This window comes from Sander vitreus, chromosome 4 (genome assembly GCF_031162955.1).
Source record: "Sander vitreus isolate 19-12246 chromosome 4, sanVit1, whole genome shotgun sequence".
Lineage (NCBI taxonomy): Eukaryota > Metazoa > Chordata > Actinopteri > Perciformes > Percidae > Sander > Sander vitreus.
In genome coordinates this window covers 5,504,909-5,531,183 of record NC_135858.1, presented here as the reverse complement: position 1 = coordinate 5,531,183, position 26,275 = coordinate 5,504,909, and the positions used below count along the sequence as shown (strand labels likewise).

Genomic DNA, 26,275 nt, shown 5'->3' with positions numbered 1-26,275 from the left:
AATAGGTCCAGACTCCAGAGCATATGGCGCTCCTTTTGTTAAGGTGCTGTTTATCACAGTTGTGGCACAGTGCTAGGTAAACATTCCCTCTGGCACCCTGCTGCTTTTCTCAAGCCAACGGGAAAATCAACGCCACCCACTCAATTTGCAAATAACTGTATTTTTGCCAGGCTGAGGCTTAGATAAGACCGCAGCATGGAGCCCGATGACGAGTAAACGAACACGGCTAAAATACAGAACATGCTGTATGCAAGGAGCTGTGAAGAGCACTGCAATATCTGTGTATTATACGGCTTTGTTGAATAACGGATCCTGATTGGTCAATTACGGAGTCTTTATTTTCTGAATAGCAGACCGCTGCTATGGACGCAGTTCTGATCATGGACTCTAGAGGACCATTTAAAATCAATAAAATCTTTGTTATATTAATATTGTTGTTAAATTATTGATTTCTTTAGTAAGTAGTTGTGTAATAAGCAGGATAATGTTGTGCAAGCTGGTCAATATAGTGAATTCAACCCCTTGATTCAAGACCGTCCTATATCACCCTGTCGAGGTTTAATTCATAGTAATGACTTGCCTGCTGTACATTATCCCTTACATAACTTCAGTGTAGTGTAGTTAGAATTTTGTATGCATGTTGCAAGTTATTTGATATGTCATGGTTATTTGCCCATTTTTTTGTTTTATATTTTCTGATTCATTAAAAAAGAAAAATCTTATTTCTCCAGTATTAAAAATTCAAACTGAACAATTAATGGAATGCTAGGGTGCTCAAGCATTTAGTTTTTAAATAGTTTGATAAGCAGTGTCACTCACAATAAGCTGAATTGTTGTTTTAAAGATAAACTGCCTCAAATGTGGCTCTGTGAAACAAATCACAAAACCTTACTTTGCAGACTAAGAGATAAGGTCCTTGACTTCCACATGAAAACCCACTGTTGATACCTGTACAATAGCAATGAACTTAAAAAAGTCTGAGTCCTGTAAAAAATTCTGTGCTTAACTCAACATGTCAGCTTTTTAGGACCGAAGAGAAACAGCCTTGTTTTCAGCTTGTCTACCAGGCATTTTTAAATGTTCTCGTTGGGGAACTCAAATGTTTTTAAACTAAAATGGCCTACCAAAGTGCATGTGATCCTCCAGTATCTGAACATGAAGAAAGACTTAACATACAAGGTTTTCACTTGACAGCTACTCAAGAGACTTTTGAGTCTGAGAATGTTCTTTCCACCTACGAGGCGCAAAAGAAATGAGAAAATGTTACACCTTTCAGTGGGCGGTGAAGTAACTGCAGTGGGGCTGGCGTGATTGGCAAGTCTATTTTCTGACATTGTGATTTATTACAACTAAGTGCACCGTCTTGTGGCCTGTGCCCCCCCCATGCAGTCCATCCAAAACCCTTGAAACGCTTTTGAAATCCAGCCTACTGTGCCCCCACAGGAATGCTTATAACTAACTCAATTTACGTGCTGCTGTTTTTAAAACACTGCAGGTACAATGTGACTTTTGTGAAAGACTTCTTTTTTGCAGCAGTTGGAAATGAATTTCTGTGCCTCTGCAGTTCCCTGTTTTAACAAAAGCCCAAACAGTTCTCTCTGACAGCTCACTCTCACAAAAGGAAACCACTGCGACTCAAGTGTGTGTGTGTGTGTGTGTGGGTGTGCATGCGTGTGTGTGTGTGTGTGTGTGTGTGTGTGTGTGTGTGTGTGTCGCTGTCTGTGCCGCTGTCTGTGCTTATGCGTGCAAGGGACCCAGAGTGATAGAAATAAAGAGACAAAGAGGGAGAGGAGAGAGACATTGGAGTGGGAGTGTGTGACACCAGCTCTTTGCATATACGATTATTACAGCTGACGCATAAATGGGTATGGGTGTCATTGACTCCCTGCGTTCTCAGTTGTGTGTGTGTGTGTGTGTGTGTATGTGGGAGAGAAGGTGCTTTCAACCTGCATTTGTGTGCGTCAGTGCTCATGTTTTACTTTTTAAACACCATGCACTTGTTATCTGGTGCACTTATGCCGCTAAAACGAAGCCTTGTCACCTTGGTAGTGCACTGTTATGTATATGGTCAACATCCGCCCACAATCCCTCCACCCCCACCCCATCACACTTTTTGTTTTTCTTCCCTCACCTCCCTCGTTATGCAGGTATGGGGGAACAGCTGTAAAAAAAAAAAATAAATAAATAAAAAGGCCCTTCAAGCCTGTCAGGATACAGAGAGAGTCTTTACACTGCAGGTCTGTCTGTAACGTAACCATACACATTCAGGATGTTGTGTGGCCCACATACTTTGTGTCTTTTTTTCAAAGGTTGTCACAGTATTTCATGTATTATGAAGATTTCCTCAACGATATTTGGTTTTCTCTGCACACCACCTCACTTGCACATCATCTCGTTTTACAGTGAAGCGTTGCTCCACGTTATAGCTTGAATCTCAGCGTTCGTTGCTACAATGCTGCTGTATACGCCGTCCTGTGAGCAATTGGGTTTTTTGCACATCCCTAGCCTTCCCTCTTATCTCTGCATTAGCCTCCTCTCATGGGCATGGGCATGAGGAGGCTTGAGGAATGAGTAAGGGGAAAGAGGCAAGATAAAGAGGGAGAGCTGGAGCAAAGCAGAGCGGATGCAATTAAAAGACTGGGTCACAGATCTCAGTGCCAGGCGTCATTGTGATTAATACACCACTATTCAGCCCAGGAGCTTTTCTCCTCTCTGTGTGGATGTTCGTGTGTAGTGTGTATGTGGGGTTTTGTTTGGGAATCTGTTATCTTCTAAGCATAGCGCAGCTAGGGGGCACCAGTGTGTCTTAATATGTGCTACCCTCAGGTGTGCCAGCACTAACAATTTTTAAGGTCAGGAGTCCTGGTGACCAAAAAACAATCTGTAGGGTGGTGATGGCGCAGTGGATATGTTACATTCCTTCAGTGTGGGAGACCTGGGTTCAAAACCCACTGCGATACATCAACCAATGTGTCCCTGAGCCAGACGCTTAACCCCTAGTTGCTCCAGAGGTCTGGCATATATAGCAATTGTAAGTCGCTTTGGATAAAAGCATCAGCTAAATGACATGTAGTCTGGCGTATTAGTTTGTTCAGGAGACAATTCAATCTAACATCCAAATTAAGAAACTTTTTATATTCTGCCTATTACAACAAGTGAAAGCATGAGAGTAAGGGATATTTTCAAATGACCAAACACTGGCTTTAAAACTTTTAAAAGAAAAATAATTCATAACTAGACTGTCTTAAAATATAGCATACAAAATGTTGTTAAACTTCATAGGTTCACTCTGTTGTGAACTTTAACAAACACCCACTATGCTTGCTGTTTTTTTTTGCATGCTGATTGGCTGACCATCTCATCAGCAGCTTCCCACTAATTTCAGACCATGCCAAGTCAGTGAAATCTGGCTCCCAATCAATCCACCGTCTGCAGAAAACTGGCATCAAGGCAGGAAACAAGCCTCGACAATTCCCCCAACTGAGCTAGTGGCCCCAGCCACAGCCTTATGATAATGAGAAATATTCCTTTTTTGAAACACAGCAAGCTGCACAAACATATCAACCGATTCTTTGTTTTATTTCTTTCATCTGGCTCCCACACATCAGACCATGCCTTCAAGGCTTCCCCTTCGATTTAGCGTGAGCAGAGAAGGAGCTGCGCTTTATCACAGCAATATCTTTTTTAAGGAGGTGAAGCGAAGAAACTGCCTCAAGACTATACACTGTCTGTTATCTCCCAGTACAATATAATAATTTCACATAGTCCAAAGCAAGTGGTAGGACCTCAGCTGGGCCACAGTGACAAAGAGGGAAATGTGAGCAAACTAGGGGCAAGGATCAGGGGACACAGGGGACTTGTAGCTGTGACTTTTACTCAACCGTGTAATGACTGTAATAAAAACCTATTATTCTCAAGTAAGTTTTTTTTTTTTTCAGTGTGAATAACATTTCCCCTTCTGCAACCATTGCAAAATGTAGAGAAGAAACTTCAGGTTTAAGATAATGGTACACTTTTATCCATAGGCTATAAGGCTATTTTTAGGGGTGCTGAAGCACCCCTAAAAATCATCTTTTTTGTGAAATCGTTTATTGCTCAAACGTCATTACTTTTGCAAACCTGATTTTAGCGATGGAATAGGATAAATGACGACAGGCTCAGCTCAGTTGTAGCCTAAAGTCAACAGCCTGTCTGCGATTCCCTGAACGAGGGCGCCTCAGTCAGCCTACTGTTAGTCTGCGCAGATAACTTTGGGGAACAGTCGTCAGAGTATGGCTACTTTCAACCACTGAAAAGGTATGGCTAATGGAGTGAAAATTAAATCTAATCGAATGAACACACCTGTAGATTACTTAACATGTTCAAGGTGTAGTATTTGTGGAACCAGTCTGTGATTCCCTGATCACAATGATGGCAATTATATCTGAATTAGCCTAGCTTATTCACCACAGAGTCCAATTTTGTTGACAAAATTGCTAACTGTAGGCAAATGTAGCTTAGGAGTAGACCTGTTGGAGTCGTGATTCACTCGGATCTTTAACCCGAGTCTTTAAATTGACTCACGAATTTGCGAGTCTCTAGTATCATTAACCCGGTTCAGTTAAGTCCTACTACAATTCAATCTAAAATGATAACAACGCCACACACAAACCTCTTGCAACATTAGCTTCTACTATGCTAGTCATCTTAGCTGCAAAATCTTTATAACTTACAATTTCGTAGGCAACAGCAACTCCACAAGTCAACTCAAGCGCCTGAGTGAGCAGAGAGACAGTCCAGACTCAGAGCCGGAAGCTCGCAGACCATGGGATTCACTCGAGAACTCACGAGTCAACGAGGGCTCGTGAGTTGTCGGTGATTCATGAGTTCTCGCGCGAATCAGCTGGCTATATGAGTGGATCTGATTCAGACGAGTGAGTGAGGTCTCTCCTCGAGCTCAGGGTAAAGCAAATCCACAACAAAAGCCATTCTTTCACTTCTTAAATAACATAAAATGTTCTGCACGTAGCCTAGCTAGGCCTACTGTAGGTTTTGGTGTATAAAAGGAATCGAGTTTGCAAGGTCTACTTAGGAGTAGCCTACAACGAGTTTTGAAAGTGTGCTATTAATAGACTGCCGTAACGGCTTGAGCACCGCTAAAAATAGCCTATATATATATATATATATATATATATATATATATATATATATATATATATATATATATATATATATATAGTAGGTCTACTGTTTTTTGTTTTCTCTTTATTCCTTATTTTCTAGTTGATTACAAAATGTTTTGTATGTGATTGTCAGTGATACGACGGAGGGAGGGGGATAGAGAGAGAGAGCAGGACATATATTGTACGGGTAAAAACACTTAAAACACTTAAAATATTTCATTCACATTATATTTACATGGAGGACTAGGCTCTTAAGAAAAAGAGATGTATTTTCCCCATCTGGTTCAGACGCATTATTAGATTAGATTATTCATCATTTAGCTGTATAACCATATCAGTTTCTATCAATGATGTAAATGAAAAAGTTGAAAATTAACAGCAGACAAAAACGAATAAATGAATAATCCTGTCTAAGAATATGTTAAGGCTTATTTTACCAGTTCAAGGTATGTGCAGGGGCGTAGCTCCAAATTCTGGGCCCTGTAGAAAGGCATTTTCTATGGGCCCCTCCCTGCATCCACAGCTATTCATTCTTGCATATTTTGGGCCCTCCTCACATGAGGAACTCAGTCCCCTTTCCCCCCCCAGTCTGACGCCCCTGGGTATGTGTGCTGCAGTAATCATGCTTGGTAGTTGCCATCTTTTTTCACAGCAGATGCCTTGAATATGTTGATAGTTTGTCATAATTGCACATCTCAATCTGTCTATTTCTTTCCCCAAAACTCACCAGAAGTCATGATTTAAGGGTTTAAAAAAAAAAGTCTTGCCCCTTCTTTTATCTTATAAACTGACACGGTGCAGAGATGTTATGACCGGGTGAATAAATGAGTCCGGTTACAGTACATAAGGCAGCCTAGTCTAGGTCCAGTGTTTATGACTGCAGCAACCTTTCAGCTGGTTATTTTTAGCTGGTCTTGATTACCCTGGAGACTGGCCTTAATAAATACTACAAAACTAAAAACTTCCTTCCATCCTCAGAGAAACCAAAGACTCACTCACAAGGTAATCAGCTTTTATTTTCTCCCCCCCTTCCTCTTACGTTCTCTTATTTTCTCTCTCACCCTCTCACTCTCCATCACCCACTCACTGAGCACACCCGCAGCCCTTTATTCTCTCCGGCTCTTTTTATTCTTCTCTCCGTCTTTTCCTTCTTCTTGTGTTATTTGCATAAAAGTGTCCGCATCTATCCCTGGTGATTGTTTAGCTGCTGTGTTCAGCATCTTGATGTGATTCCCTACAATTGGCCTAATTAGCATGACAAATATACACTTAGAGAGAAACAGAAATATCTGTTATGCCTGACAGACTAATTTAAGGAAATGGAGGTCAGAGGAAAAGGCAACATTGTGTGATAAAAGGTGTATCACTGCGTCTTAATAATGAGGTGTTTCATCCAGGTTTGCTGAAACTACACTCTCACAACATTTATGTAAATCAATGAATGGCGTGTTTGCTTTAACTGAGTAAAAACAGCATTGACCAGCTGACAACTTACTGGATGTTCAATCGTGATAAAAGGTGTAATCACAACAATAAACGTTCCTCTTATCTTCTCTCGCTCTCCCTCTCTGCAGCCCAGATCATGACTTCTAAAGCCAATGATTAGACTTAAGACAGATCTCCTTCAGTATCCGTTGCTCTCATCCATTTCTCTCTAATCCTGTCTCTACTCCGAAGACCCCTGGGGCAAGCGATAGGCCAGGGCCAGCCATTAGTCTCCAGGCTCCGAGACCAGGGACAAAACCCATCCGTATTTTCTCTAGGAGGAGATCAGAGGTCAGATACACCGACTCCTATCACATACCCGTAATTGCCATGCTGCTTCTTACTCTTTATTGGGGTATGTTTAAATATTGATCTTGGCCTTTCCACCAGATGGTCACTTTCTCACTCATCTAATCTAAGGAGGGAGACTGTGATATGGAAACATGCCGTCAAAGTGATGTTGAAGAAGATTTATGCCATCTGAAGCTGTAAAGGTCATTCTACTAATCAATCAGCCAAGGAATTGATGAAAGTCATTGGTCTCATTATTGTCAACTAGAACACAAAAGTGGGTTTAGGTTGGTTTTCTCAAGAGACGTTCATCTAAAGAGCACAGCTACATGGACTATATAGGGACAAATTGTTGTGAGCCGGGTGCTGATGTTGTCATTTTGAAGATAATTACTTCTCAAACTAGCAGCCTTGAGCCATAAGGCACGGTGTGAAAGTCAAAACAGGAATCAATGCATACTACTTTAGGTCCGAACAGGAAACATTTTACATTGAGTGTCAAGCCCACTTAAGTAGAGTTAGAGGAACAGTGTTTGTGTAGACATACCTCAATGAAATGGATGCTGCATATATTTTATATCAGCAAAAATGTTGAAGAAAAAAAAATCCCATAACTATATAAAGGAAAAACAGACATGCATGAATAATTAGTTAACCTTATATCAATAAGAAACAAATCTACATTGTTCAAGCTGCATTATTGATTAAACTAGCTCATATAAAGTAGAATTAGTGATAGCAAACAGTTGTTAATTTACAGATTCGGCAGACACAGAGCAACACTAGCATCCGTTTGGAGTTTCTGGCCACTCTTAATTTAGCTCTGCTTTAGTCTTCATCAACGCCTGAGGAAAATATTGTATCAGGCTCTTTAGCTGCTGAACGCTCCACTATGTTCACCAGCTAGTCACTAACGGTCTGTTTGTTAATATAAAATACTTAAGAGTGCAACTTTAAGTCAAAGTCACATAGTGTATACACATATATATTGAGAATGTAAATAGCAACGCATATTATATGTAAGTATGATCAAATCAGTAACACTGTACTGTAGCTAAAATAAGTCATCCTGTGTAACCAGCCTTTACACAATGCCAGTTTGAGATATGCATATGTACTTGAATACAGAAATAAAAAAGAGCCTTTCAGAGTGCAGTCCTCTCTTAAAAGCAACAAACCTGAGTTTCTTTCAACAGCTAGTTCCTTTGAAGTCACTCTGGCCTATTCCAGAAAATCAATTAAAAACATGACTAATACATTTGCACCGAACATTTTCCACTTTTCCTCTTTAGAGAGTTTGATGTCCCCTGCTGCCTAACACTGCGTAATGCTGAGATCACAGAGATAGTGACGGGAGGATTTCAACAAGGACCCTTTCACACTTATTCGCTGATTCAAGTGAAGCTCCAACCTAAAATGAAATGAAATAATTAAGAATGTCAGTGAACTCCTACTGTGCTGTTATTCATACAACACTCAACAGAGAAATCCAGCACGGCTCAAAAGCCTCATCAGACAAATGGTACAATATTATGCCCTATGAATGTCCTCTTTTGTATTTTAGGCCTGCAAAGACATTTTCCTGTCAGGGTGACTTGTAAATAATCAAATGCCTGTCTTTCGTCCTCCACCACTCTGCCCCTCCTTACATTTCCTATATAAGTCGCCTAGTGAAAAGTTATCAGAGAGATCTGCCGGTGGTCCTTAATACGAGCATACTGCTGTCCCTTAAGTGGCCAGTACTAAGCCTCATTGTCTGCTATAGATGTAGGAAGCACAATAGGATAGGCTGAACCTCTCTGCTCAACTATCTACCGGGAGGGAATGGGAGGTCGGTCTCCCCGGGCCATGGCGCCAAAACCATTATTCTTATCACTGCAGGACAACTCGCCGCAGGGCACAAAAAACCCTTCTAAAAGGTCAAATGAGTGTGTGTCTCTCAGTGTGTGCGTGTTTACCCCCTCCTCGCCTCTCTCACACCACACATTTCTGTATTTCTCATTAACTGATAATGCATCACTCATGACCTTGTGATAAAAATACATTATCTGGAGACAAGTCATTAATCTATAAAGAATCCGGCTGTTTAGGTTATCAGGTGAGAATGGGTATATGTGTTATCGCACAAGTAATGGGAATAGCCTTAATTGCCCTTCTAAAGCGAGTCACTATATGTAGTGGAAGTGGTTTATGTGTTGTCTTTGGGAGCAAAGTTGAATCCATGACGTTTAGCTGTCATCGAGCAATGTGGTTTAGCATTGGCCAGTATGTGTACAGGACTAGTCTATATCCACGACGTTCCACTTCTGGGATTGCTCCGTAGCCGCCGGAAATTCCACCAGATGACACTCTTTTCGGCCAGATGTCCGTTACCTCTCACTTTCTTTGTGTTGGAATTTTAAACTCCGGTGGAAGCAAGAGCGCTGCTGTTTCATGGATTACCACTGTTATAAACAACAAGAACCAACTCTGAAGATAAACTGTCAGTTCCACAAGAGAGTGCCCATCTTTGGACAGCTCAATTTGAACAAAAAAGACATTTAAGCTTCATCCAAATTTGTCAGGCAAAGCATGACCAGCTAACAGAAGAGGGCAGATTTCGAAAAAAGGAAGAGGTCTCTGCAATAGGTGAAAATTGTTTAATAAAACTTACGTTTTCGATAGCACTGTTTACTGTATTCTCCAAAACAAAAAAGCATTTTTTAATCATATCTTATCCCTACTAGATATATTACTGTGTGTGTGTGTATTTCTGTGTGTGTGTGTGTGTATCTCTGTGTGTGTGTGTATATCTCTGTGTGTGTGTGTGTGTGTGTGTGTGTGTGTGTGTGTGTGTGTGTGTGTGTGTTTGTGTGTGTATATCTGTGTGTGTGTGTGTGTGTGTGTGTTTGTGTGTGTATATCTGTGTGTGTGTGTGTGTGTGTGTGTGTGTGTGTGTGTGTGTGTGTGTGTGTGTGTGTGTGTGTGTGTGTGTGTGTGTGTGTGTGTGTGTGTGTGCGTGCATGCGTGTGTGTCTGTCTGTAACACTAAAAAATACAGCGAGAGAAGTTTGTATTAAGTAAAATATGTTTAATCATTGTTGGTATCATTTTTCAGTTATTAAATGTAGCCTATAATCACACAGAACCATTATCACTCCCACAACAAACAATTAAAAATCACTATCCATTCTGTTGATTTGGCAACCAAAAGCTGATGGCTGGTTGCCAGCCTGGCAAACCGCTTCTAAAATTTGCTCTGGGGCCCTGGAGAGGTTTGCTAAAAAAATGTTTTCACTCGAGGTAAAGCTTGAGTATCTAAAACCCAACCAGAAATAGCTGTACTGAATACACAACACAAAAGCACACCAAGGGTCTTTCTCCCAAAGCAGGAGTATTAAATTAGCAGTTTAACAGCACCGAATAAAAGGCGGAGTAGCTATTTTACTTCAGTCTTTGGTGAGGTTTCGTGGTTCCTGGTTCTACTTTATTCAACTAACATGATTATTCTGTTTCTAGAAACAGGCCCCAACTGGATGAAAAAAAGCAAAAACACATCGCCTATGTGTGCAGAATGAAAATCAGGCTTAAAACAAAGATTCAATTCAAACGGTTCTAAAAGCAACAATGTGGACTAAACAGATATACAGTATGTGAAAGCTGCGGCATGTGTGTGCAATGCACAAGTGAATCTATAGCAAATATACCAATGCTGGCATACGTACAAAAATGTCAGTCTTGAAACACAAAAGTTTTTCACTCTCCAATAAAGTTCTCAGTACTTAGTAGGAAGTCTACCCACTTTATCATAGTCACCTGGATGAACATGTAATCACCTGCTCGGTTGCTGTCTCATTTCCTAAGTGTTTCCTACTATTTAGAAACAAATTTCACATGCTCACACACCTTTAGGGCAAAAATGCAGATTGCGCAAATGAAAAATAAAAATCAGTGTGAAAGGTAAACCTGCAAATCACCATTTAAACAAAGTCTGTGATGGAATGTGTTCAACAGAGTCAGCTGTGCTGCGATCACAGCTTCAGGTTTTACAATGCCAAGTGAATTGCTAAGCTTCATTTTCACGCCAAATCCATGGCTGAGTTTGACTTTCTTGCCAGCATTAATTTGTCAGTGTAGGTGTTAAACTTTCCTAACAGTGAATGTTTCAGGCGCTGAGCCCTATCTCAGCTAGCCAACAGTATTGCTTGTGTCAAGCGCTGAAGCTCGCTAACCTATAACGTATGCTTGGACTTGAGCTGTCTGCTTTGCATAAATCTCCGTCCTGCCACAGGCAGAGAGGTGACAGAGAGGCAGATGAGGACATCCAGTGCAGTATGAAGGATGGTGGCAGCCGTTCCCCCAGGCCACGGTGATGGCACTACATCGATCCAGCCACTCCGGAGCCTGAAGTGCAGAGCCTTTTGGCTTTGTCAGCACTGTTCAGCTCAGCGTTGCTCCAACTCCCCTGATCACTGTCAAAAACCCAGGAGGAAAAACCCAGAGAATAGGAGGAGAAAATGCTGATGTATCTGGAGCCAGACAGGAGGCGCAGGATTGGCTAAAGGACTGCTAACTATTCACTGAGCACTTAATTTTCTAGCTGATTTGAGATTCAGGCAAACAACTGTTTACTGTCAGGCAGGGGAAACGCAGAAAGACAGAGGGTTGTTTTGGAGCTGTTCCTCCTTCATCTACCTCTGTGTGCTGGCACCACTGAAGGTATGCACTGTTGTCTTCAGGTGGTCAGTGTTCATCTTCTTAGATGATTCACTATGTACACTGGTTTCTATACATGCATTAATCTCTCTTGTCACTTTAGATGTACCCAGAGACGTGCTGCTCTCTCTCATTTCTCCTCTTACTGAATAGAATCAATACGAGCCAGACCTTGGACTTTAAGCTTCCTGTTTTACTGTTATCTATTTAAGTTTATGTTTCCTCTCTATCTGAGTCTTTGAACAGGCCAGTAGAAAATATGCAGAATCTAAACACACAGGCTTTGGCACTGAAGATGAAGCCCTTGATGTGCTCAGACGGAAAGACTGAATTTGGTTACAAACCTCATGTCCTGGGGTTGGTCTGGGACATTTTGAATATGGAAGCCAAGGTTGGGCAAGACCTTCCTCCACAGCGCTGTGGAGGAGGGTCTAGCTACTCCACACAGCATTCCAGGATGGGAGAAAAACGTGCTCTGGTTTATTGGCATTTCTTTAAACCAATCCCAATTGTCTTGGGTGGTGCTAAGCACCGGGAAAAGCCACAGTGCTGCTGCAAAATAGCCTCTGGAAGGAACTTGTTTTGGTGGAACATGTGTACGTTCAAAAGTTGTTTTAGTCGTGCAACAGAAAACTCAGATTGGACAGATAGTCTAGCTAGCTGTCTGGATTTACCCTGCAGAGATCTGAGGAGCAGTTAACCGTAGTCCTCATAAATCGACCGGAGTTTAAAATGCCAACACAAAGATATCCGGCCTAAATGAGTGGAATCCGGCGGAATTTCCGTCGGCAACGGAGCAATCCCGGAAGTGGAATATCAAGGATATAGACTAGGTACAGACTTAAGCAATGTGAACATTTCAGAATAACCCCATGCTCAACAATACAGACATTTGAATATCTTAAAAAAACAGTTAAAGCAATAACTGTTTTATTAAAACATGTTATATCTTGTTTGCTTAATCCTTACAAAAAACTAAAAGTGTACAAAAATGTCATTTTGCCATTTTACAAGTTATGTGCTGTACTATTTTTAGTTATTAGTACCAACATTACACAATAAACAAATACCATGTGATATGTTAATCAGTGAGCTTCAGAGGTGCTGGTAGGAGGATTCTGCTGTGGACAGAGCCAGGCTAGCTGTATATCCTGTAGAGCTCGACAGATATATCGGCGGGCTGATATTATTGGACGATATTAGGCATTTTCCAAACTATCGGTATCTGCATTTATAATGGCCGATAAATGAATATTTAAAAAATTAAATAAAAACGGACAAAACACCCTTCAACCATGTTATGAGCGCTGCATAGTTTGTCCACCAGAGGGCGATCTACAACGTCCCTTTTGGCAACACTCGTGTTTAGAATGCCACAAACCCTACAACCAGCTGATCCAGCCAGAGTCGGGCAGAGTGAACGAGTTATCCACAACTGAGAGACTGTCGTTATTTATCAGAACTTATAGAACTTAAAAGAAATTTTTTTTTTTCAGTCTTGTTCAAAGTTATATTTATGTAGCTTACCAAGTCTATTAATACTGGTAACTTAAATTTTTGTTATTATTGTGCTTTTGTTCAAAGGACTTTAAGTTTCATATCTTAAGTTTGTATTTTTAAACATTTTATTTATCAGAACATTAATATATTTTGATGGTCATCTGTTTTGTTATGCGTTTGTGGATTTCTTTTTTTAAATATATATCGGCCGATATATCGGAATATCGGATTTTTAAATCACCAAATAAAATCCTTTATTGGTCGGGCTCTAGTATCCTGTTTTCAGGCTTTATACTAAACTAAGCTACTAATAACTGGCTACTGGTTCTAGCGGCATATTTACTGTACAGACATGAGAGTGGTATCAATCATCTCATCTACAGTAACTCTTGGACAGTAGATAAGGGTATTTCCCAAATATGTACAGTATTCCTTTAAATTAGCCAAACCTACTGTAAAGCATAGATTTGCTAGCCAGTTCACAACATTTAATTTAACATTACTTCTTGGTTTTGTTTTCAGGTGCATTCTGGATTTATCTCTGACAATTAGTCCGTTTTAAAGAGATCTTCTTTTTTTAGTCACATGTTTACTATGTGGTCTACATGGATAAAACGTTGTGGCTTGATGATGTTACCATATCAGCTAAATATACACCAGGATTTCTGGAGCAGCATGAAGTAGTGTGCCATTTTTTGACACACCCATGCTCACTTCCAAACAGTCAGCATAAAAAACATTTATCTGTAGAAAACAAACTCCAATCATTCTGGCGGGACTTGTAAAACTGAACTTAGTCTTTCTGCTGTGCACATGAAAAAAAGCTTTCATTTAGCCCATAACTATTTGTGTGCTCAGCAATAACGGTGCAGTGAAATCCATTAAGCACAATTGCTATGTTGGCATGGGTACCGTTTAGGTGGGAAAAGCAGATTCCTGCACACACAGGCAAATTTGCAGGGTTGTCAGATGTGGAGAGATGACAAATATTCATCTCTGCATCAACATAATCTAGCTAGCTTGTGTTAGAATGAAGACAACTTTTGTTTTCCCAGGGGACCTACATGATGATGCCGATATATAGAGGCTTATTAAAGTGCCTGAATCTACACTTGCTGTATAGTGTTTGCTTTAGAAACGGATCATTCTGTCCATTAAGATTCCAGTCCATTATCTTAAATACCTTTAAGTATTTTGTGATCAATGACAAAAACACTAGAGTAAAGAAGTAAAGAAAAGAGTACAATCTTTATAATAATAGTTGATAACTTTAACTAAAAATGTAGAAGTTGGTAGGTGTTCATAAAAGTCAGTTCTATTACATAGAGCTGTTGCTATTGGGTCGTCAAGATTTATTTCGCACCCTTGTGCCCTGCATGGGCCTCTCTTATGTCCGGAGTTACTGTATATTACAGCTGTGAGACCAGAGATCTGCTCCCTATTTTTCTGATTGATTGTATGGACTGGCTACATCCTGGCGCCAGATCTCCACCCTGCTGGCCGCCAGCAGTTCTGCGCATGCTTACCAACGGAGGAACTGAAGCGGCAGACGATGTCAGCCAGGCGGACAGTCGGGCAAGTTAAGGCTACCACCAGCTGCGACACCCAGATGTCCCGGAAGGGGATCTCTTTGGCGGGCAAGAGTCCACACGCTTGGATCCCCCCAGAGATGGTTCTCTAATCGGCACCGGCTCTCCCTCCTCCCCTTTGGGAGAACTGGAGCGCGAAACAGAAGAGGATTACGGAGCCCAGCCACTGCAGCTGTCTCCGTCCCAGAGGGGGAGCACCGCATCAGCGGCTTTCTCCTCCGCATCAGGCGGGCTCCCTGCCCACCGCTAAGGTTTTTGTTCTCGACCTGTGTGAATGCTGAGTAAGCATTCTTGGAACCCGGGAGACGGACGGCACCAATGTCTCGCTATGCACCGTTGACCAGAGTCCAGGCCTAGGTGACCGCGGCGCAGAACAACATCGCTCTGCTGTCTCCGCCATGACCGCTAAGTCTTTGGCTGTCCCCCAGAGTTATATCAATATCTGGCTGCACATGTCACAGCGGAACGTCTGCCTGCACAGGTCACAACTCCCAACTAATAGCAGACGTGTGCTCTTGGATGGTACCATTGCCCCTGGTGGGTTGTTTGGCCCGCACCTTGGACAGCCACGAGCTAAAGGTAGTGTAGGGGATGCAGAAATACACCTCCTAGAGAGCAGCACCTCGGCCACAACATCGGCACCAAGATGTGAGCTCGAGGAGTTTCAGAGTGTGTGTTGATAGCCTAATCAGTTATTCTCCACCTCCCAGCTGATTACGCGGATTGGTGAGAGTCCTGAGTCCCCCCTTAGCGTGCCTTGTTTTCGGTACTCTGATCTGAATACATATTTTGTTTGCTGACCCAGCATATTTCGGGCAGCAGCCGCATTGTGCGCTATCGTCGGGGGTTCCCACGCATCTCTCGTTGGATGGCAGGGCAAGTCTGAGTCCCAGGTTGTGGGAGGGAGCTGGGGAAATCCTCCATCTCTCCACATTGCCTGGAGCCTGCCACGGTGCTAAAGTGCTGAAACACTTTGCTCCGAGTCTGTCAGGTAGACGTGTCAATAAGAACAGACAACGTGACGGCGGCAGGTACACTCAGCCCCTTTATTAGAAATAGCCAGGAGCCTGCTGCTATGGACACCTGCTCTTAATCAGAGTGGCGTGCACTCCGGGGTTACTAAACCACGCAGCAGACCTGATGTGCCTCTCACAACGAGTGGAAATTAGAGCCCACTCTCATTCTGATGCTGTGGAACAGGTTGGGAGGGCGAAAGTGGATCTGTTCGCCTCACGAGAGAATGCACAGTGCACACTGTGGTTCTCTATGAAGGCGCAAGACCGGTCTCGCTTTTCCCCGTCCCCATGACTCCTCGTCTCCTGGCTCGGATTCAGGAAGAGAGCCTGGCGGGCATTCTAGTGGCATTAGAACACACAAGCGCACCCTGGTTCCCGACTCGGGGGGACATCATCATCATGACAGCTGCCATATGGCACAGGGACGCACTGTCGCAGCTGGACTCTGCGTTCTCCCACCCCGCAGTGATAAGCCAACGGCTGTTGCCCTGGCCGCTGAACGGGAGCACTTGGAGAGGTTGGACTGTCTCGTTGCGCTACTTAGGCAACAGCTCCACCCTGTGGTTATATCTGGTATGTTGATCTGTAACAGCAGAGCCCACTGTGTGAGCCAATATGCTGTATGTGAATACACGGATCTTAAGTCACAGAATGACTAGCGGCCTTATTTATTCAGCGTGTTACGCTTGACAGCGCTTTCTGGCACTGGTGTGTGGAAAAAGGCTCGGACACCATCTCGTGTTAACCTACCTTCAGACACTGCAGGATAAGGATTTCAAGTTTTCAAAGGGTATGTTGTGGCCTTTTTCGTCGTTCCACAAGGACTGTGGAGAGAGATGGGGTTTTTGTGCATCCCTTAGCGTTGTTGAAGGGAATCAGACCACAGAAACCTGTTGTGCGTTCTCTAGCACCTTTATGGGATTTAATCCCAGTGTTCCGAGCTCGGGGGTTCCCCTTTTGTGCCTCTGGCACAAATCTCTCTCAGAATGTTGTTTCTGACAACAGCACTCCTCATAGCCTTGACGTTGGCTAGGAAAGTGAGTGACTTATGTGCGCTCACCATCCTGCTTTTCTATTAGAGTGGACGGGAGCGCGGCTACTTTACAGCCAAATCCTTCATTTATGCCAAAAGTCAAAACAAACTATTTTCGGCCGAGAATTTCTTACCTTGAGGGTGTCTTCCTTCCGCCTCATAACAGAGAAGCGGAATAAGTTCGTTCGTTCCCTATATAACACGCAGATTTTTCGAAACAGCGGCCGTCTCACTGGCTGTGTGAGGTTACCACCCATGCTTTTAGTGTAAAGGGAGTGACATCCGGGCACACTCCACGAGAGCGTTATTAGCACCCACGGCCCTTCTCAGAGGTATGACAGTGGCTGCAACCTGGTATCACAGAATTCCGTGAAATGAACACGGCCCCTTAACTCAAAATCTGTGACAGTTTCACGGAATCGCCGAAAATTCCGTGACGGGCCCACGGATGCGATGCCTATGTAAGTCAATGACAGGCATCATCCGTGGTCTACGCACGGATTACCTAATCACAGCACGATTCTTTCTGTCAGTTGGGCTGCGGCAGAGAAGCTGTATAGCTTTGCTATTATTGGTATTTTTAGCCCCAATAACCGCTGTTTTATTCTTCTTCCTTAACCTAATAGCAACAGCTCTTAGAGGGCGAAGCCTATACTCATAGAATCTGGAGTTACAATACGTAACTAAGATCCAGGCCACCCACTAACATTGGCTGAAGAAAAATGCTGATGTTGGGAGCAGATCTCTGGCCTCGCAGCTGTAATATACAGTAACTGCGGACGTAAGGGAGGCCCGTGCATGGTACAAGGGCGCGAAAGAAATCTTCACGACTGTGCATGCGCGAGGGATAAACCCAATAGCAACAGCTCTTAGAGGGCTATGCCTATACTCATAGAATCTGGAGTTACAATACGTAACTATCGTTTATAGACATCCCACGATGAAATAATGGCATTTCCCTCTGTTGAACTGGGAGAAGAAGAAAAACAATTCTGAGGAAATGTAAAGATTCTGTGATATTTTAAAGCCGTGATTTCATCTATGCCAACAGAGGCCCTAATATATGCTGCTCCCCAACAGACAGAACCCAGACAGATTAACTCAATTACTCTTTTACTTGAGTGAATGAAGCAAACAATACATTTCTCAGGGAGAAGGAGGAATATCGAAAGGTGTAAGGAAAGGCAGAGGTGGGGGAGTGTGTGAGGCTTGCAAATGAATTTCGAGGCAGCCAGCGTGTTTGCTCACCTTTTTTCATGCTCTCTCTTAACTACAGTCAGAGAGCAGCAGAGTGAGAGAGACAGCAGGCAGGAAGATGGAGAGAGGAAAATAGACAGATAGATGATGGAGTGACAGACAGGCAGAGAGGAGGAGAAATGAGAGAGACAGAATAGGGTTTACAGCTCCAATATGTCAGAGTTAGTTTGCAGGCTGCAGCAGCAAAATATCAACCAATTTCCACAGTGCTGACACACCCAAACTAATACCCTGCACAGGGCATTACAGTCAGCCTTGTGTATGAAACATGGTGTGACACATGTGGCTTCTGTTGTGTCTGCAGCATCTGTTGCAGGGGCACAGATGGCAATGGCTGTCCTCGCCACCGCTCCGCCTCATGGGAGATGTGGTCTGTGATGACGTTTTACTGACAGTGTGGGCCATCTGTCAACACGACAGTTTTCAACCTCCTTTTCTCGCTCATAAACGTGGATCCAGACACACGGGGGTAGGTCGTGGAAAAGTGGTCGCCATGTGAAGGATGGATATTTGTACTGTTTGCATGAAAAGGTCAGGGCTGGGCGCTTACTGCTGCAGCAATATCAGTGAAACCCTGGAGCGGCAACAGCGGTGAAACCCTGGATCCTCAACAAAGCTCTGTCAGAGTGCAGGAGAAAGCTGTCGGTGCAGACGCCTAAACCTTTACCGCCCTTCCCTCTCCGTCACACTCACTCTCGCCTCGCTCGGACTCATTGTGTCAGCTCTTCAAACTCTCTCCATTCTCTCCTGCCTTAAGCTAGATGCAGCGAGCAAAAGAAAGAATGAGTCCATCGCTGCTGTAAACAGAAGCGAACACTCTTTGTGGTATGTGAATTTTCTCTCCCCTGTCTGTGTGCCACATCAAACTTCTCTCTGTTCCATGCATGCAAGAGGGAATTCTTTCCCTCCTTTTCCTCATTAACTGGTCCTTTGGTTATTCGCAGATAAAAATAAATTGAAGGACGGGGAGATAATGAAGATATGATGAGGACAAGGCAGAGACAGTGATCCAGGAATATTGAAATTGACTTGAGCGACTCCACCGCTTTCTCCTCTCCCTCGTTCAGAATGGTGATACGGGCTCATTAAAAATGCATCGTTCTACTATGAAAAGAGCGGACGTCTGCATTTTGGCCGGACAGACAGCCAGCCAGCAATGTCTGGACTATCTGTGGCTTTGGTGTGTACGATCATATCTGGTTCTGCAAAGATTGACGTTTGGGATTCAGGTCCGTATAACAACATAAAGGATTACTTCATCATTCAAAGCAATGTAAACCAAAAATACAGTATATATACCAAGAGTATGAGCCTACAGCCAGAGTCTGGCCTTTACAATGCTAACATGCTGATGTTTTTTAACATTTAAAATGTTTAACACAAAATGTTACCATGCTAATATTAATTCTAATTAGCTCTAAACACAAAGTACATCTCAGGTTGATCTAAATGTACTTTAAAAGGGATAATTTTTTTAAGTTTTTAATGCTCTTATCATCATGGGAGAGGAAAAATATGCTTGCTTTATGCAAATGTTTACTATTATTGCAACAATCCAAAACAATGACAAATATTGTCTAGAATATACTCCAAAATAACCTAAAAGGTACTGTATGCTCAGAAATATGCTGAAAGTATAATATTGCAAACTCAGATGGGCATTTTGACCTGAGAGTAACATTACTTGGTAATACTAACACAATGTAGTGTCCCACTTTACACTAAACATCCCATTTTTTTAAGCAGCTCAACACAAAACAATGGACCTCATGCATTACAGCAAGCTAAATGGAATTGTTTTTAACCACGTGGAAAAAATAAAGGCTTTCAAAAAGAACCCTTTCTACTAAGTGGGATCAAAACAGGATGAAAAATTAAAATAAATAAAGTGAGAGAAACTGTGATGGCTCGGTGGAAGCTATGTGCGACGCAGGAGTTTCCCGGCCGCTGTAATCATGTTGCGTCAGTAGTCAGTGTGCTGACTTTGTGTTCAATGTCCCACTGTCATGTACTTGCAGAAAGTGCTCAGTGCACACGTTGGCGAAATGCCTCTCCCCTATATTCATAAGAGTCATGCATGCGACCGAAGTCCCCACTGTGCGTGCGTTACAAATTGTGGGTCAAAAGGAATTTGCGTTAACTCGTTATTATCGCAATTAATTTTGACAGCCCTAGACATTACAAATCATAATTTTATTGTTTGTTAACATTAAATTCACTATCAACTTAAGTTTAATTCACTATAAAAGTGTACCATTTATTAGTGATGGTTATTATGAAGTGTTTCTGCTCATTTTTAAATTTCAGGGATAGTTGTCTTGTCCCCTTTTCCACTGATACACATTTTAAATGTTATTTTGATGATTACTTTTAACTCCACATGAATTACTGTTTTTATGTTACAATGCTTTTACTTTAGGTCCTTGCAATCCATCCATCCTTCTTTCCCTGTTCTGCAGCTTATCTAGGTCTGGGTAGTAGTGAAGACGTCCTTCTACCCAGCCCATCCTCCAGCTCCTCCTAAGGGATCCCTGGGAGTTCACAGACCAAATGGGATGTATAATCCCTCCCAGAAGTTGTGTGGGTCTGCCCTCGGGTTTCCTCCCAGTTGGATGTGCCCAGAATACCTCCACAGAGCGAGGCATATGGAAGCCCAAAAATTACTGCAAAAATTCCTTCAACTGGCTCTGTTTAGTGGGCTGAGCCTGGATATCTAAGCTGTTCAGCCGTGCCTAAGGGTGAGCCCAGACACCCAATGAGGGAAACTCATTTTGGCCACTTTTGCCCATGCTGTCAATCTTTTAGTCACTAATCAATGATATAGCGGAGGGTTGGAAGGTAAATCCACTTGTAAATTGAGAGCTTTGTGTACACGTGTAGTTCTGGAAGATAAAAAATAAACATCTGGGCCCATAATTACTATGCATATCAGGATCACTCCAAGGACTCAGATTAGAACTTGAGGGTTATTTATGCACTCAAGCAAGAAGAAAAAACTTTATTATACAACTAAAACCACAAGATGAATTTAATGATGCCTTATAATGTAGTTTTTTTCAGCACTGTGGACACATTCAAAGGAACGGCAGGCTGATCTAGACTATTTAAAGCAGGGGAAATCATATACAATACCTGGGAGTGGCATCATCTGTGGGTGTATGACAAGCTACTTATACACATAAGCTAAAGGCTAAACATTGATTTTGGTCAAAACTAATAAAATTACCTGTATATAAATTGCATTTAATCAGCTTTTTCGTAAATGGCCAGCAGTAGGGTTAGATCAAGCACTACGTCTCGCAATAGTCTGCATAAAATGAACATGAACATTCCTTTGCTACAGAAATATGAGAGACGAGGTGCTGCCACAGCTTTGCTCTGCTCTATTCATTCTGCACATAGACACGCCCACACAAACTACAACATCAAAGATCATGCCTGCAGGCTGATTTTTGTTGAAACTACTATTGATTTACTTGAAGAGTGTTCTCGTATGTACTCGACGCTATGATGTTATGTCAGCTATAATGACCTTCACAAATGCAAGGAAGCAATCAATTTACATAAAATCGAAAAAAATCACCTTTTTCGGCTGATAAATTATTGAATATGCTAAAATTGGAGCAATGAGGTGCAATAAACTGCTGGTAGGGTGGCAGTTTAAATATATCCATGTCCAATACATTAAGTTCAATGGTCACCAAATAAAGGCTTGTTGGAGTTGCTGGAGCTGAGCTTCAATGAACTGAATAGTCTCGCTTTGCCAGACCTTCCTCCACAGCGCTGCGGAGGAAGGTCTGGCTAGTCCACCCAGCATTCCAGGATGGAAGAAAAACGTGCTCTGGTTTATTGGCATTTCTTTAAACCAATTACAATCGCCTTGGGCGGTGCTAAGCACCCACGGTGCCTCTGAAAAATAGCCTCGGGAAGGAACATTTTTTGGTGGAACGTGTACGTTCAAAAGTTGTTTTAGTCGTTCAACAGAAAACTTAACTTGGACAGATAGTCTAGCTAGCTGTCTGGATTTAGCTGAGAAGCAGTTAACCATAGTCCTCATAAATCGACCGGAGTTTAAAATTCCAACACAAAGAAAGCGGAAGGTACCGGACATCCTGCGGAAAAGTAGGGCTGGGCGATATGGAGAATACCTCGATATCGATACCGCAATGATACTGTAGTGTTGACTATTGATGCTTTCACAAAATATTTACAAAATGAAATTTTTTCATCAGTAATGCGGATATAATGACTAAGTGGGTAAAGGCAAATAATAGAACAGTTACAACAGTCTGGTAAGTTCAGAAAATCATTTTTACTGTAATGCAGTCTTTAAAACCAGGAAAAGACAACACATGCCATATTACGATATTACAATATGCAAAATATAAGACGATATCTAGTCTCATATCACGATATCGATATAATATCGATAATCTATCGATATACTGCCCAGACTACCAAAAAGAGTGAAATCCGGCGGAATTTGCGGTGGCAACAAAGCAATCCCAGAAGTGGAACATCGTGGATATACAGTATTCAATGTATAACGATAGCAAAGCCATCTGCAGTGTCTGAATACTGCACGGCTTGCAGCCCTGTCACAGGTTAAACGTGCTCTGTAAACAATATAAAAGTTACAGTAAGTTTACATTCCATGTAAACTGTGTGTTTCTTTGAGCTCTAACAAACTGATACTGATTTACTTCCTCATGGAAAATTTGCAAAGCAGGAGTGTGTGTGTGACCTCATGTGTGTGCACAATGCAAACAAAATTGGGACCCTGCTTGTGAAAACATTTTCAAGCTCCATAGCACTACTAGTGGTTAGCAAACACCACAAGGTACCATTAATTATAATGCAGTTTATAAAAAGCCAAAGACTAAATATAGGACCAAATACCAAACACAGTATATCTAGAGAACTTTAGGCAAGTTAGAAACACTTTACTTACCTGATATTCAGACTAAATGGCCATTTCATTGCCACTCCATTACTCAATCTTACATTGCTGTCTTGTTAGCCATTTGTGGTGGGAGGATTGAATTTTGCCCTGACCAATCACTAGTAACCAGCTAACATGTCATTTTCAGTCAAGACTGAAACATGGAAACAAGTGTCCAGATAAGCAAGTTTACAGAGAATAGGAGTAGAAATGCCTTTGTATTATTGTGAATAAAATTAACGAATATGTGAAAAATGTAGCTGCCGCTGTGAATAGAATAATATAGAAATATAGAATATACCTTGTGAAAATCAATTAAGTGTGTTTTATGGCAGGAGAGTTACCAGGGCCAACACTGCTCATTTGCAGGTTATGTAAAAAATTAAATAAGTTTTTTTATTTGAATACTATGTGTGTTAGGATTTAATTAAATCTAAAACAATGTGATCACTACAAATAACCTGAAAATAGAGGCAAATGAATTAAGATTGTTTGAACATAGACTTCAAAACAGGCTTAGCTGTTTTACCGTCCTAGTGTTGTGAAGCAATTCTAATTATTATCTATCTTTCCATTTATCTGAGAGGGACATGACAGCAGAACGAAAGCAGATCACAATAAATACACTTGCTAGACATAATTATCTAACGTGGACAAATGTGTTTTCCTTCCCATAATTGTTTTATCATTGCTATAAACTTTTGAAAAAGAGATATCAGTGACTGTACACAGTAGGATTAGTTAGGGAAATAAGGAGAAAGATGACTTGAGAGAGAGAGAGAGGAGAGAGAGAGCGAGAGAGAGAGAGAGAGAGAGAGAGAGATTTATAGTAAGGAAGAGAGAGTCAAACACATTGAGAGAGTGATCATGTATAATTTAAGGACAAGTGGTTCTCCCATGAGACATCTCTGTCAGTTAATAGGCCACAGTTCTCAACGCAGGAAACCATTGCAGCCTGCATGGTGCGTCACAGCGTTTTGGAGGCAACAATAAAAAGACAGATGAAAAGCAAAGAGGACATAGAAAGACGGGGGAGGATTAAGTAAAAGAGATGTGAGGGAGATAAAAAGGAACAGGGAGAGAAAGAAAAGAAAAGGAGAAAGCATGAGAATTAGCAAGGGCGCCGGGGAGCTTGTGATCAGATAAGAACAGACAGAAAGAAAGGGGGATGAAGAGGTGAGTCATGTTCATGGTGAAATGTGGACTTCAAGACCTAAATAGTTCTGGTCTAGTGGTTACTAATGTTCCGATGTACCACTGAATAAAATGACATGCATTATGTAAGCACGAACAGAAAATGAGTATTACAATATAAAAATGATAACAATTCCTTAAATAATCTTAATTTGTATTTATCTAAATTTACTTCCTAGAATTTTACTAACCAGTTTTTGTGTGTGAGTTTTACAAAACGGGTAAAAAGTCACACATTAACAGATGATTCACCTGATTAGTAAGCTTTTACTGTAGATCTCACTAGTCTTCATTCCTGTACATAATACACAACTTTAAATCGGAACCACACAGCCCCTACTGTGAGAGCTTCAAGGTGAAAAGAGCTTGATATTCTGCGGCACATTAATTGAAGATCGTTATTGTGGAATACAGAGAGTGGGGAGCCTGAGTGGAGAGCTCGAGTGGAGAGCTCGAGTGAGAGCGCTTGGCAAAAATAATAAGTTAGATTAAAAAAAAATAGAAAAGGAAATAGTTAACATTCCAAGCTTTATCCTTGTTGCTACACAGACCGTAATGCTTTGTTGTTCTCTCCTGAAAGAGCTACGACGTAAGAGGCGGTGAATGCTGGCTGCAGAAACACCACTTAAATGTATAATATGTAACATTTCTGCTATAAAATGTCTAAAGACTTATGTTTTATATTTTGATGAGTTGTGTACTTACATTATCCCAAATACTTCCAACAATGTTCCAACCCAGAGAAATCTGTACTTTTCGGTTAACGGTTCGATACATTTGGTCGCCTGTCAATGGCGTCATATAACTTGTACCCCCTCTAGTTGCCCAAAGTTCCGGGGAAACATGGGAAACACAGGAAACACCAGATGATAAAGGGTGGCAGTAGCTCAGCCCGTAGGGAGTTGGGTTTGGAACCGGAGGGTCGCTAGTTAATGAATGGACCAAAGTACGGAGTGTGGACTGGTAGCTGGAGAGATGCCAGTTCACCTCCTGGGCACTGCCAAGGTGCTCTTGAGCAAGGCACCGAATCCCCCCAAACTGCTCAGGGCGCCTGTCCAGCAGTTGCAGCCCACTCACTCTGACAGCTCTCCATTTGTGCATGTAAAAAACCTGAGCATGTGTGTGTACTTCAGGCCTGGTTCAGGTGTGTGGTGTGTTCTAAACAAAAAACAGTGTAAATTGTAATTTCCCCACTGGGGATGAATAAATTAAGTATAAATTAATTAAATTAAGAGAGTGAGAAGGAAGTCGGCGAGCCACTCTATTGTCACTGTCGTTTGTATTGTTCACTTGTGATGGAGCACAATTATTCATTGCCGTTTGCTGAGCGTTTTGATGTCGAAGTTGTCCTTATAAAGCACAAACGGTGGTTGGTTGTTGTTTTGACCAAGGATAAAAGCACTGCTCCAAGATTGAATTTGCCACATAACATCAGCTACAGTAGCTGTGTAGGCAGTCAACTCATCTAATGCTAAGTGAGCAAGTTAATGTTACGTTAGTTAACCTTACTTCCAGCCATTTCATTAGGATGAAATGACAAAACGTGAATAAACGTGACTGAATGTAACATGAATAAAACTTTACACTACCAACAATACATTACCTTGTCCATCAACATGATTTCTGTCTGAGTCACGTCAGATAGATTTTCATCGACAATGGTAGGTGTATAACAGTGAAGACAACAACTCCCATGATCCCACTCTACTTCACGATGTCATCAAAGTGCGTCTTTTGTAATGGTTTTGATTGAGAGGCTGTCACTACCCGATGTGAGTTGCGCATGCTCAGATTTAAACGGTTTACGGCAAAACGCCAAGGGATCGGATCCTGCAAACGTTTTAGCTATCTATGATTGTTTGATTGCTAACATTAGCTCAAAACGCCATTCAAGTGACAGCATTTGTTGTGTTTGATTGCTAACTTGTAGCCAGCAATGAACACACTTCGTTATGTAGGTCAATTTTTATTGTATTGACATTACAGAAATCTGTTGTTAGTAGGTTCTTGTAGGCTACTTCAGCCTCTAATCTAGAACTGACATCAGGGATCATGCCGTGAAAATGTCATGCCTTACGGTAAATAATAAATTACTGCTATGTAATGTATATC

At 41.8% G+C, this 26,275-nt stretch overlaps 1 protein-coding gene across 1 annotated transcript in view; it reads right to left on the bottom strand.

The window, feature by feature from the left end:
• The window catches only part of cdh4 (cadherin 4, type 1, R-cadherin (retinal)), a 209,365-nt gene that overhangs the window by 80,030 nt on the left and 103,060 nt on the right, over positions 1-26,275 (bottom strand). The gene's annotated exons all lie outside the window — the stretch shown is intronic.